The sequence below is a fragment of the Echiichthys vipera genome (genome assembly GCF_963691815.1).
Source record: "Echiichthys vipera genome assembly, chromosome: 6".
Classification (NCBI taxonomy): domain Eukaryota; kingdom Metazoa; phylum Chordata; class Actinopteri; order Perciformes; family Trachinidae; genus Echiichthys; species Echiichthys vipera.
The window spans coordinates 14,181,634-14,196,045 of record NC_139831.1 but is presented as its reverse complement, the minus strand read 5'-3'; the positions used below and the strand labels follow the sequence as shown (position 1 = coordinate 14,196,045).

The window sequence follows — 14,412 nt, the reverse complement described above, 5'->3', positions numbered from 1 at the left end:
TCTGACATCCTGGAAGAGTGCAGGCAGCAACAGAACAGTCTTCTGGAAAGCTCTGCAAAACCTCTTAACCTCTGCACTGCTTACATGCACAAACACATACACACAAACACACACACACACACACACACTCACTCATAAACTTGCAGACAGAGACTCGCTCCCTCCTGCTCAGAACAAAGTTGTAGTGATTTTCTGATAAATCTTTGTAGTATATGTCTCCAGTGTGTGTGTGATATCCTGTAGAAATATGAAGGGAATACTACATTGCAAAATGTGGGACTTATAAACAACTAGGCAGTAACAGTCATGTAGGAGCAATACACACATGCACACACACGCGCGCGCGCACACACACACACACACACACACACATTATTATACAGTAAACCACTTTTGCCCAAGTTGGAATATATGAATATTCTAATTGCCGCCTTTGGGTCTTTTTTTTCCTAGCAATTGAACATGTCCTCTCTGTTTCAAGTATTGATACATGAACAACGCAGGACTCTAAGTATCCGAGGTCTGCTGCTTTATTACCCGGAGTTGCATCATTTTTCCAGGATAAGAAAAATGAAGAGCAATTGTGGTGATTAATTAATTCCCCATACAGGATTCACAACTGCTGTCATCTCCTCTTAACTGTTGAGGTGAAGTACCTTTTTACCTACGGATGAAACTTCATTCCATCAAGCCGCCGGTTGTTATTATCACCAACAACAACTTTGCTTTCACATTAGATTTCCATCGACCGATACACTGTAGGAATCCCCTGTGACATGACGTATAGTGTGCTGCTACACAACAAATTAGTTGTTATCATTAGGCTCAATTCGTTGACAGTGTGTAACAGTAACGCGTCCAGCTCTTCAACACTGACGCACCTCTATCTGCTGGCTTTTGCTTTTTGTATTGTGTGGGTAGGAGGAGCCGCTTTCCTGTGATTGTCTGGCCTCTCTCTCTCTCTCTCTCTCTCTCTCTCTCTCTCTCTCTCTCTCTCTCTCTCTCTCGCACACACACTCTGTGCCTCTCCCCCTCTCTTATTTTCCCAAAGTTGAATATTCCGCTTGCCCGTGCTCTCGCCAGCGGAGCGGCGCAGTCCCACCGGCTGAACGCACCGGGCTGGTATTTTTTGGTTTTTGCGTTGCGCCGCGCTTTTGCTGAGCCGCGCCGTGTGGATCAGATTTGGGGGAGAAGAGAGTCCTCCACAGTACCTCTACAGGCTTGGATCAACCCCTCCCCGTCTGTCCACCTTCTCCTGTGTTTCTTCTAACTTCATTTCGAGCTATATACTTTCAAGATGACAGAAGAAAAGAGAGTTCGGCATGTTAAGCTGGTAGGTGATTGCTGTAAGCCCTCCCCTTCGCGCACAGAGGCGTCTGGCTTGCTGTGTCTACCGCTGTGTGGGCGCTTAAACGCGCTGGGGACGGGGTGACAGAGGCGCCCGGGAATTAGAAACGAGAACCGGTGGTTACTTTCCCCCCACCACCATCCACTGGGATTGTCTTGCGCTCCGTGAGATTTCTCTTGAATGGACGCGATTCAAACGATGCACACACTTAGACAATCGGGGATTGATGGACTGTTTTCTCGTGTATTTTAATGTCAGTAGACCCACATCTGGTTTGTTTTTCCATAAATGGTCTGATTTGTGATGTTGGTTTAGTGAGCTACCAACAGCATTCTGAGTAGACGTGTGTGATTAGACTGAAACATAAGATTTAGACCAAATGTTTTTCCCACATATATCATTTCCAGTGATTTTTGTGAAATTACCCATTTTCTACTCCCATAAAACCATAATGCGCCCCTACTTTGGGTTACCCCTGCTGTACAGAGGATGGCAGACTCTTTTTATTGAGTTATTCAGCAGTGAGATTCGTGCATGTGAAAGCATGTGAAACACTTCTAACACACGTGTGTCCTTCTGTTTATGTTTTAGAGGGTTTCAGTCTCAGCTGCATGCTTTCTGTGCCATGAACCAGACACTTTGGTTATTTACATTTTGTTCCAGTCTTTTCCAGTCTAATTTTTTGTAGAATTTGCCGCATGTTTGAAACTCAGTAGTGAACTTGTTGTGATTGTACCTTTTTTATCATCTTCTAAGGTGATACTCCTGTTATTCTAGTTTAGATGTGATTGTTTTGCAATATATTTCTAACATGAATTGAATGTTGACTGAGGACGTGTCAGTCGCACTGAACAGTCATAGTCTGACAAAATTACATATGTACTTTTTTACATGGGTGATGCCAAAGTCTTTCCTTCCTGATTTCTGCTGGTCTGAGGCGGTGAACACTGACTTCAAAGTCAAAAACAAATCTGCCGCCCGGCCGTGCCGAAGTAAGCAAGTGCCCCAGCAATAATCCCCTGTCAAATTGTGTTGAAATGCACAAAGTTCTCAGAGTGTTGAAAGTGTCGCTACACATAATTCAGCTCACGCAGTGCTGAACTGTGTCCTGATGATCCTGCTGAGCTTAGCTGACAGTGAGAGGGAACGTGCTTGTTGTTCGGCTGCCTCGAAAGCCTCTGTGTATTGAAGAGTTAAGTGTAGTAACAGGGAAGGTCACCGCAGTTGTTACACAATGAGTGGAGTACACCTCAGTGAGCTGCTTTTCATTTGACCCGTTCTTTGCTGAATCTTAAATCTTGTTTCCAGATTGACAATCATTCTCTCTCTCTTTGCCTAAAAGAGCACAAACCCAAACAGCCATGTCCATGTCCTATACAGTAAGTGTGCTGTAGTAGTTGTTTACTCAGTTCTGTTTTTTTTTCTTCCATAAAGCCTCAGAGCTGCCCTGCTGTCTCTTCCCATTACACTACCTGGCTCATCAGGGCGATTACACATCTGCACACACATGTATGCATTCATCTCAGAGAAACAAGAGTCAATCCTCCAGGCAGCCACTTATACCTTCAATAGCCATACATCCTCTTTCCCGACTGTCTGTCTATCTGTAGGTTTTTTTTTTCTTGTGGTCTCTCTCTCTCTCGTCCTCCCTCTGAATCTAAATGTCTCTTGTTCTTCTCTCTCTTATCAATCATCCATCTCCTTCCTCTTTCCTTCCATTCAACTCCCTGAGTGTTTCTCTTGCTCCCTCTGAGGAGCGGTGGGTGCTTTTCCCCATCAGTGCTCTAAGGCACATTGCAAAGCTCATTGTTTTGTGTCAGCTTTACCTGCTCTTAACGTATTTTGTTTGGTCTTATGTGCGTAATGTTCTGTCTATTCACCGTAGATAGCGAGGAGATTAAGATATAGTGGTAGCTTTAGAGAAACACTGTTGTCCAATAATATACACTGTCAGGCTGAATTTAATGAATGAATTTAAAAGCCTTAATGCTGAATGTCATGTAACAGTCAGTTAAAAGTTGTGTGTGTGTGTGTGTGTGGGGGGGGGGGGGGGGGGGGCTGCTAGGAGAACCTTTGCCTTTAACGCATTGAAAAGAGGAAATGGAAGATAAAACGGATAATAATTATTACTTTGAGTAATTTGACTTTTTGTGCAGTAAGTGCAATAATCACACCATAACAGGATGTTAACAACACAGCACAGCAGTTCACTCAACAGAAGAAACCAGCAGCAGACGCGTTGCAAAATTAGAATATAGAGCCGATTAGAATATCTGAAAGACATCTCCGATTGCCTTAAGGCCTTTATTACATTAAGTGACTTGTGACATTTAGCTGATTTATCAAGGTGTCTGCAGGTACTTATTAAATCATAAATTATATTGTGTTCCTCACCTTTACTCAAGTCCTCAAAAGTCCTTGAAGATTTTTAAATGAAGTCTACTGTTCAGCAGCGTAGAAATAAGTCCAGTAAGGCAGAACTTTTTTATGCCTTCATTTCAGAAGTCCTACATCTAATTCCAAGTGGCATTAAAAGGTCTTGAAATTCTTCCATTTTCCTTGATGAAACAGTCTGAAGTTAGTCCTGCTGCCAGTAATATTCTTTTTAGTATATAACATCGTCTGACCCATCGTCTGGGTTTGGTTTAAATATGCTACCGTGTTAGTTTGAATGGATACGTTTGATTTGTCTGTTTTATAACAGCATCAAAGTAATAACGGTATCAAATGCTATTCTTACTGCTGTGAGTTGCATACAGCTGCTGAGTGTGTACGGACAGAAAGTTATTTTTCAAAATAAAAATCTCTAACAAGCTTTAACGAGATTCATATTAACCACAACAGTTGGCACAGCAAAAACAGAAGCATGGCTCTAACTATATTAAGTGGGAAGTGTCAAAACAGGTGGGGCAGTAGTTACATTCCTGGGCTCTAACTAGTCACTGTTTTTAGAAGAGAATGACTCCTCCTATCCAAATCATATTTTCAACTAAAATGGAAGGAGCGTTCATCTGTCTGTTGGTCTGTCCTTCAATTTTCTCGACAACCAAGTAACAATTATTTTCAGAGTATCAATTTTTTTGACAATCCTAATAGGCACAGTTATGATTGGTATGATGGAGGTTAAATTCTGCATGAAATGTACAGTATATATGAAGGCTGAAGTGATTCGTTGTGGAATGTACAAAAACAGATTGCCAAGTCTTTACTGGGGAGCATTCATTAGCAGAGGAAGTGGTTTTTATGTGATATAGAATGGATCAAGGGGATGAATGTGGGAGGTGAGGCAGACATAGCATGGATGGATGTATGGTGTGACAGATTGCCTTCTGTTTTTGTTTCCAGACTCCTTTGATCTCTTCATTGCACCGAGTGCAGGCATAGCCTGTCCCCCAGATACATTTCACACTGCATGTAGATCAGCAAAGAGTAGTCATGCATGACACCACATTGCTTAACTTTCTCCTTCTGGCTAAAAACAGTATTAATGTGATTATATGGTGATGCCGGTTGGGTGCTTAACATCTACCTCAATGCTGTTTAAACTGAAAACTGGGATTGAGCAATTGCACCCAGCTGTTCCACTGGCATGCAACGTTATCTGAGCAGAACAGAACACACGTATAATAAGCTGTAGTCAATACATTTCGGAGAAATACTGGAGAAGCTTAGGCTCTCTGCTCTTAAACCAAAGCAAGTTGGTTTTTGGGGGGTTTCTCGAACTTTTATTGTTGTTCTCTACTGTAAAGGCTTTTATGCCAAACTATTAGCCCCCTAAAGCCAGCCTATAAGGTCCACTATGTTTACTGTGGTCCAGCAAGGGTCGTCAGATATTTGTTTCGACTTGAGGCATCATAAATCTAAATGACCTTTCATTTAATTTGGTCATTATAATAAATTAAAGCTGCAAACCAAATGCAGTGATCATTCATATCATCATCTAAATCAAGGTGTAAACTACAGTGGAGCCAGGGGACATCATGCATTTATTGAACTTTAAAAATAACTTGTGCTTTTGTCAGTAAAAAAAAAAATCTTTAAATAAAATTCAACGTTCAAACATATACAAATGAATATAATTATAAGTTACTATATAATAATATGATTCAGTTGGAAACTACATCCATCAGTATATGTTCTAAATGTTTCAATGAAAATGTGTTTTTACAGTTTGCAGTATTAGTTTAGCTGTTAACGTTAAGATGTTGTGGATGAGATGCATTGCTTTCACGTAGATTTCTAGTAGTTTTATCTGCACTTCTGCAGCCAAGAAGGCGTACAGTACAGGCAGACAGAAGGAAACATGCTTGTTTATTTTTGTACATAAATCAATTCACGAAAAGTGAAACAATGTTCCAGAATCTGCCTGTGTGTTCTTGCTACAGCAAATGTTGCTCACAACCTACTGAAAACATTTTTGTAAACTATACTCAACATATTCTGGTAAGTTACTCTGTGAAAAAGGGTGAGAGCGCACCGCATAATTAAAAATAAAATTTTGAATGTTTTTCTGCGCCAGATTTTTTTTTTAAATCTGGGTTGCGTGAATAAAGAAATTGCAGTCGCTATTGATGGTTACTTAGTTATTTAAAGATGGTGCGTTTGTGCAGGATGTTCTGTGTGCTGCTAGTGACGATTCGCTCTGACCAATCAGAGGTCTGCAGTGTTTGAACTCAGCCTTTTATTATTGGCTCAGCTCGCTTGGAACCAAGGCCGAGTTGGTACCAAAAAATTTACCATGTACTGTACTAACCTCAATTTTTGAAATGGAAATGAAAAATAACCGTTTCAATGTGTAAGGACCTGAACTGGACTGCTTGGCAGGAACTGGACTTGGCAACCTGAGGATATAGACCTCAGGTTGCCTACTAATGCAAAACATCCTCTGTAACATGCCAGGAATGGATCACATGGTTTGAACCATTGCTTATTAGGTTATAACTTTGCATGTGTGGAAGTCGAGGGTAGCTCAGATGATCAAACTGGCAGTGGCAGAGAGCATGTCATGGTCCAGTCCCCTGAAGGGAAACCAGTGAAAGCCAATGAGCTGCAGGCAGAGGCCCAGGCTTCAGCATGGGGCTACAGGCTGCACTGATTACAGATTCAACAACCCACTGACCTAGGAAAGAGGAGTTTGCGACACAATAATCTGAAACACACGGAGATCAAAAGAATGAAGGTGGACAGATATCGCCATACCTTATTTCACTCTTTTTTTTCCTTCTGCTGATACTTTCTTTCATCAGCGTTTTCTCTCGCCTCCCTGTGTGTCAGTGTCATAGCCTTTTATGTTGACATTAAAACAGTGTGATAAACACATGGGTTGTGCACATGGATAACAGATTCCACGCACAGCTCTAGTGTAGTAAAATAAATTATCTTATGGAGCATGTTTCCATGCTCTACAGGTTCTCTACAGCCTAACAGCAGCAGCTTAGCTGAGGAGGCGTCCAACCTCCCACCACGCTCGTTAACAGCCAGCTGCCTGTGTATACTCCTACAGCGACACATGTTTCCCATGATCTCACCTACTGGCACCAAGAGCTTGTGATCAGGCCCAGTTCATCCGTCATACTGCCCTCCCCAGATGCTTCTTTGTTGGTTAGAGTATCACACCTCCTCACTCTGGGAGGATGGGTATCTCTGTCGTAGGAATGGGAGTGTGACCCAGGGGAAAATACTGTACTTCATCATGGCATGTGAGCATAGTGTTGAGATGTTTGTTTGTTTGTTTTTTCAAATATGAGGATGTTATGGAGCTTGTACAAAATGCATAAGTATACAAGAAAATTTCCAATTTGCTTCAGGCGTCACTGCATTAGAAGATAGTCCTCAAAGCAATTTCAGTCAAAAGCAACTGGACTTGGTTATTTGTCTAGGAAGACGTTTCACCTCTCATCCAAGAGGCTTCATCAGTTCATGTACGCATCTGACCAGGCTGGGACAGTCCCAGCCTGGTCAGATCCTTTGAGGATAACGAAGACCTGGACAAATGAGAATATTCACAGGCTTATTAGAAGATAGTTTCCATTAAGATTTCTAACTATAATGGAGACCTGCTAAAAACTCTCACGTTTTTTATTTCTGGGCCATTAGACAGAGCTTTAATGAACAACTTTATACTAATTCCAGCTCAAGATGCAGTTGTGGTAAAAAATAGAAATAAAAAAATAGTGGGATTTTGCAGCAAAACGGTGGCAGAGAGAGGTAAAAAACTAAAAAGAGACAGTTCGAGATGGTAGGTGTAAAGAGGAGGAGGCGTGAAAAAAGATTTTTGAGCATCAAGGAGCTTGGGAGGTTTCTGGGGAGGGTTAATAGTTACACAGCAGAAAGCAAAGACAAAAAGTCACAGAGGCAGAAGTGGAAATAGAAACATGGCTTTTTTCCTCAGCTTACATACACACTCATCCGCCCAGCAGGCATTTTTAAGGAACACCTTCTCTCTAAAAGTATCTCTTTTTCCTCTCTTGCTGGTTGATTACAGTTACAGTCATGGTTTCTAGGAATATCTGATATTCTCCTAAGACTCTCCTAACAGACCTTTCACTTTTACATCCTTAAATATAAAATTGCTCCACTAAAGTTGTCTATTTTATCCAGACCCATCATTACTATAAGTGGGAGAACTCTGCCTCCAGCAAAAAAAAAAAACCTTGGTCTGAGCTCTTTTTAGGCCACCGGTTCAGTTCGATATTGATATAGCAGTAGGCATTGTTAACCTTCACAATTATTGTCTTTGGTTTGCAGTACCCTGGGGAATGGCTATTCTTAAAAATGCCGGCAATGTTGGGCAGCTATTGTTTAACTAACAACCTATTGATTTGTGTCAGTGTTGCAGGGCTATACGGAGTGGGAGTGTTTTTGTTTTCTCAGTTCACAAACACATTGTTCAAAATGTTTAAGGGAATATGTAAGAGCTAAGTCCATCAAGTAAATGTAGCCTTTTTTAGGATGTTTCACATTTGAATTTTGTTTGCATATATTTACTGTGATGTTGTTTTGCCTGCCTTTTGTAAGTGAAGTTGTCTGCTACTTAAGTTAAAAGTGACTGCTTGCCACTGCAAATGACTGTTTCCAATGATTATGGGTTGCATATCATTACAACATCATTGTTTCTGCAGCTGCGAGCTCAGATCTGCCTTCAGACAGATGTATTGTGATTGTGTGTTGCCTCTCCCAAAGTGTACACACTGGCAACCTACAACATGTCTTATATCAATATTTCACAAAGGGTAGAGAGAGAAAAAATCCCTCAGTCCATCAAATTAGTGTCTGAGCTCAGATCGACAAGATCCCGTCTCGAGAGGGAACAAATTCATCTTTATCAGTGTAAAATAAAATAAATCCAACAAATGGAGCTACAAGCCTCTGACATTTCGTTTCATGGTCCCTGCTGAGCCAATCGAACGGCAGCCAAGGAAAACAATGGCTCATGCTTTTCCCCCCTCAAAGGAAATGCCACACATTACAGGGCTGTATAAATAGCATTCTCTGACTTTGTAGAGCGAGAGCGTGAGATAGAGGACAGGAACCCCCTCCCTGGGGTCACGCCGATGGCAAGGTCTCCCACCTCTCTACTCTTTTTTACTTTATTGCCCTTTTTGTTTTTCTCTCTCTGGGCGTGTGGCATTTGGCATCTATTTTTGACCTGGTTTCTTTGTCTCTCCTTGTGTTTTTTTCCATCTCCTTTCATTTATTTATGTATTTTTATCTCTCTGTCCCTTTCCCTGACACCAGGTCATAATGGATAACTGAAAGGCCTAGTAACACATCACAAACAAGTCCTGCTTTATTAATGTCACCATCTACATATCCAGCCGAAGTCGCAAATGGCCTTCCTGGATGCATGATGTATGATGCATGACATTTGAGTCCAAGTGTATTGGGTTCGATCCAAGGTGGAGGTGTACTTGGTATTTGGTCAATCAGCCTATTCTCACTTGCTGACAGTTCAGTGAAGTCCAGTTTAATCTAAGGGAAATGTCCTTTTGCATCTGCATAAATGCAGCGCCAGGAACACATGGTCCTACAACGTGCGGCATGAGGTGTGGAAGTAAGGTCTTTTGCACTTAGGGCACCAGAGCTAGAATGGAATATCCATCTGTGGTTAAAAATATTGAAACGTCATTTTCATTTTGTCATTTCACAGTGTTTTTTTTCTATTGAGAAAGGGAGACGGAGCTGTCCCCAAAACGAGGTTAGTTGCTCATACTGTGTGTAATGAGGTTATGGATGATTCAGCCGAGACAACTCCAACAAGTCTTTCATCTGTACTATCTTTTGTATCAGGCGTATAAATGTATTTCCCTTGGCTGGCAGGCTATGAAGACAGTTTGGAAGATTGAGCTCCAGCTGCCGGTGTAGACAGATTCACGAAGCAGCATGCACGAGAGGTAGCACGCACACATTCGCTACCAAGGCATTCCGTCTTTGACTCTTTGTCTTCCTTTATCTTATCACCGCAAACACAAGCTGAATCTGTATGCGGTAAGGAGGAAAAATGTCCAAACTCTTGTCATTTTAAAGTCGCCAAATCCATTGTAGCAGCACAACAGGCTATTTTTGCTCTGAGATGTTTCTTAATAAGGACAGTTGTCGTACGAGCAGTCAATCCTTTTGAGACCTCAGTATTGACCTGGTTATCTGCTTCCTCTAAAATCAATGACGCCTGCTTCAACAACATCATTTGTTAATACATTTTGGCAAGCTACTGATAAGGTGTCCGGCGCCTTACCGATCATTTAGCTCATTTAAAGCACAAATATGATGCATTTAACTACGTCAGCTGTTTTTCCACAATGGGAAAACTTTTCAGCAATATATTGTCAGTCGTCAGTCTTCATACAAAGAACTATTGTTTTCTTGACAGTCTTCCAGTCTAATATAGGTGTACAGGATGCAATTTCCCACAGAAAAGAACCTCTTTCCGGAAGCCGAAAGTGCCATTTATGTGGTGTGTAGATTGCTTTTTCACACGATATGGACTAAATTTGCATATATATGGAAAATAGCAGTAAAAGGTAAGCCATTAACTTGCAATGCTCTTGAACACAATCAAATACACACACATGAAAAATAGGAAATTTCTTGCTGAATTGGCGTCAACTGTAAACACAAGCAAGTTTGTTTTCTGCAAGACAATAGGATTCTGTTCTGCAGCGTGCGCTTTTTTTACAATCATCTTTTTTGATATTTTAGTCTCTTCAATACATGTAGGGGAATGTTTTGCTCCAACATATTAGCTATTGAGGATTTCTGTGTAAGTCATAAAAAATCTGAATCAATGTAGTAGCTCTTGGACAATATTCAAGGTGAACTGGCTTTAAAAACGGGTGTGAGAGAAAAAAGTTTTAATAAGCTTCGGTAGCCAAATCGAGGCTTAAGGAGAAAGAAGTGTACAGTTTATTTAGAACATTTTCATCCCTTTGCATTTCTGGGAGACAACCCTGATTAAGTTTACACGGGGTGAGGTGAAGCTGTTCTATGCTCTCCTCAAAGCCACAAGACTCCATTGACAAAAACATTTTTTCATTTTCCATTCATTTTACCTCACAGAACACAGGAGTTGCTGGTTTGTGTTACTGTGTGACATTGTTGTTTTAAGGGGTTAGAAACTAACAAACAAACTAACAGATCTAGGCAGCAGTAGACCAGGAACTCCCATGTTCTGTTCTGTGTAAATGTAGTCTGGTGGTTTTGACGAGAGCATAGATAACAGCTCCCCCCATGCAAACTTAAACTGGGCTGTCTCACAGCCAGGCAAAGCAGTGAAAATATTCTAAATATAGCGTGCACTTAGACTGATATTGATTTCTTTTAAGTGGGTCTCTCTTTAAGCTGCTAAAATACATTAAGCTGCTGCCCCTATCTACAGCAGTACATTGCTTAGCTTCCACGCCTGTCCTCCTGCCAGCTTCTCCAAACCGGAGGCGTGCTGGCCACCATCTACTGTAGGCATCTACTGTGTATCCAGGTCCTTTTAAGCTAAATATTTGAAGAGAGGAATTATATGATACTGTCCACTTGACCATAGTCTATCTACAAGCCTGATTTCCTGGGTCAAAAGTCCACAACCACTACCCACCGGGCTTGAAGCCTGCTACGGATTACATTTTTGCTTTTGTTGACAGTTAGCAGTAACGCGTTTCTCCCTTGCTCTTCATCCTTTCCTCCCTCTAGCACGCTCAGCCGCGTCTAAATATCTAATAAGCTGTTCTGCCAACTTCTGATCCTGGGTTTGTTCTCACCTGGGCAAATGCATATGAATAATGGAAGTGGCATGAAGTGAGGCAGGGGCATGGTTGCTACTCTGTGTTGTGTTAAGGCCTGATAACGCTCCCCAATGCAGCAAAAGAGCCTCAGAGAGCTGATGAGACGGCGTCTGACAGTATTAACTTCATTACCCACAGGCTGCCAAGCAATAACAGGCAGAAGCATTAAGTGGAGGGTGAAAGAGAGGAGGTGTGTTCTACTCACTGTCACAACCCTTTGAGAATCTCATTTAATCCTGCTTTCATGTGTATTATACCGATTCGCAAGTTATGCTTGGCCTTGTGTTTGTCAAGAATTTGTAGTTTATTTAATTTTCAGTGTCTTGCATCAGCACATGATAGAGCCCTCATCACTGCTGACAAGCATTGAAAAGAATATATGAAACACTTTAATACTGTGAGACACACCTGCATGGGAACATACAGACAAAACAAACCGGTCACGTGTAAGAAACAGAAAAAAACACACACCCAGAAGCCTTTAGCACTGTGCACATGCTGACACATTACTCCAAATGCACAACTAATCAGAGCACACAGTAGTGGCTTGTACTGTCTTCATGGTTTATATAGGAAAAACTAAAATACCAGTACAGTAGGTCATCACCGTATGATTATACTGTATTTAATCATGTCAATGCTGAAACTTACTGGATGATATCCAATACGTCAATATCTGGACCAACACACCAGTTCCCTACTGTGCCAGTATCATTCATGCAGACTTTTATCACGCCTCTATGTGTTACATAATTATGGAAGATTCTACTGAGGCATGCTGAGGTGAACTGAGATATCTTGTCCCTAGAGTCCTAGCCCATGTTTTCTCCATCAAGAGTTAACATTGGTAACCAGGGAATGGGAAAATTAACTGGTACAGTGAGTCACAGCTTTGCCTGCTGCCTTTTTAATACTCCACTGATGTGGTGAAAGAGAGCGGGCTGACCTTGAAGCCTGTCAGATGCTCGCTAGGCAATTTAAAAAGTGGCTTTTGTTGAAAATCTTTTACAAAATGTGAAATTTTTCCCGGGGTGGCACTGTGGTGTGGTGGTTAGCACTGTCGTCTCACAGCAAGAGGGTTCCTTGCCCTTCTCCTCGTGTTTGCATGGGTTTTCTCTGTTTGCATGGGTTCTCCGGCTTCCTCACACAGTCCAAAGACATGAAAGGGTTAGGTAAAATTGATGACTCTAAATTGCCCGTAGGTGTGAATGTGAGTGTGAATTGGTTGTCTGTCTCTGTTTGTCTCTATGTGCCCTGCGATAGACTGGCGTCCTGTCCAGGGTGTACCACGCCCCCCCGCAACCCTAATAGGGACAAGCGGTTGAAGATGGATGGATGGGAATGTCTCCTTTATAAGTAGCCTTGCAGGCAACTTGGGACTAAATTGTGTAATTAATTTGCAGCGCAGTGTTTGCGGTTGTGTTAAGGTGTCATTAAAACACCAGTCCTAGATTAATAAAATGTAAGAAACATAATAACCTGAAATGTGTAAAAATGCAATCTTTCATCCAAGATTAATTTTGAAATTAGTTTTATGACGTTAGCTAGCTGTCTCTTGTGTAGCAGTGTGAGGGTTAAGCTTACGCTAGTCTGCTCCACTGCACTGAATGTGAAATGGAAACACTGGCTTGGCTGCGTTACTGTTTACATTCTATGAATAGGAATCACATGTTTGATGAAACCAGCCCGCTCTGAGAGCTGCAGCAGAGAGAGAAAGGCAGGAAAAGGCAGTGAGAGAGGGAGAGGAAAGATTGAGCAAGTGGCGGCAGGAAGAAGAGTGAGAGTAGAAAAAAAAAGAGGAAAAGATGAAGGGAAACAGTCAGAATTAAGCGGGTGGCCAAAGGGAGTCTGTCCATGCTAAAGCATTCCTTTTTATCCAATGAAACAGCTGCAATTAAACACATGGCTTATGTCAACGACTGCATGGAAATGTAACACAACAAGTTTAATGTGCTGCTTGATCCACTTTTATAATTATCTGTATAGTTTAGTGTACTGGTCAACTGGAAGTTCTCACATTTTTGGGGCTCCCTCATTTCCTTTTTCCAAAACCATAGCAGTAAATAAACTGTAGTCTCCTGCTGTCTGGCAAAACTCAGCAGTGCCTGGTAGCTGACGTGTTTTCTGCTTGTGGGTATTTTTAACCCAGATTGCTGCCGTCCAAAAAACGTCCGCATTTCAATCCACTAATGTGACTGAATTCCACTCAACAATGTTCTGTTTCTTCCTGGTTTAAATGCTCAGCTGAGGTGATTAGAGTAAATGCCATGTTAAGGACCAGAACATGAGAGCTCTGTTTGCTAACACGATCACGAATGAAAGTATTCATACAGCAGTGCTGCGTCAGGGTGTTTTTATTAGTCATGTTAATGTGTGCACCCTTAATTAGTACCATGCCTCGCCAAAAAGTGTGAGGGTCTGTGATCCACCAACATCGCACAAACAGGCCAGTCATTCTCTGTGGAGAGACGTGTGTTGGCTCAAGGTACCTCATAAAGTAATGAATGGAAGCTCCTTGTTTTCTAAAGAACGGAGAGCGAGGCGAAGAGAGAAATTAAGTCGCCATCTTGTTGTGCCATGTTAGAACATTTTTCCTGTTCCATAAAAATTTCAAGCTTCATTGTTCTGTTTTGTTCCAGGAAGCGTTTTAATTAGTAATGTGTTACTGTTTCATACAAGCAAGCTGGCAGAGACAATCCTTTAATTTGTAATTAGCATCTTTAACCTTTTGCCTGTTTGTAGATATTTGTGGAATGCTCACTGCATAACAACAGGTCCACAGCAGATTGAGGT

General features: G+C 41.6%; 1 protein-coding gene across 4 annotated transcripts in view; it reads left to right on the top strand.

Annotated features, from left to right (window-relative positions):
* The window catches only part of mid2 (midline 2), a 159,244-nt gene that overhangs the window by 51,022 nt on the left and 93,810 nt on the right, over nt 1–14,412 (top strand). The window contains exon 1 of one of the 4 annotated variants that reach the window (XM_083914913.1): nt 1,096–1,333. The exons of the other annotated variants lie outside the window; for them this stretch is intronic. The gene's annotated coding sequence lies outside the window, so the exon portion shown is untranslated. Of the gene's footprint in view, nt 1–1,095; nt 1,334–14,412 lie in introns of those variants that run through there. 4 annotated transcript variants of the gene reach the window in all.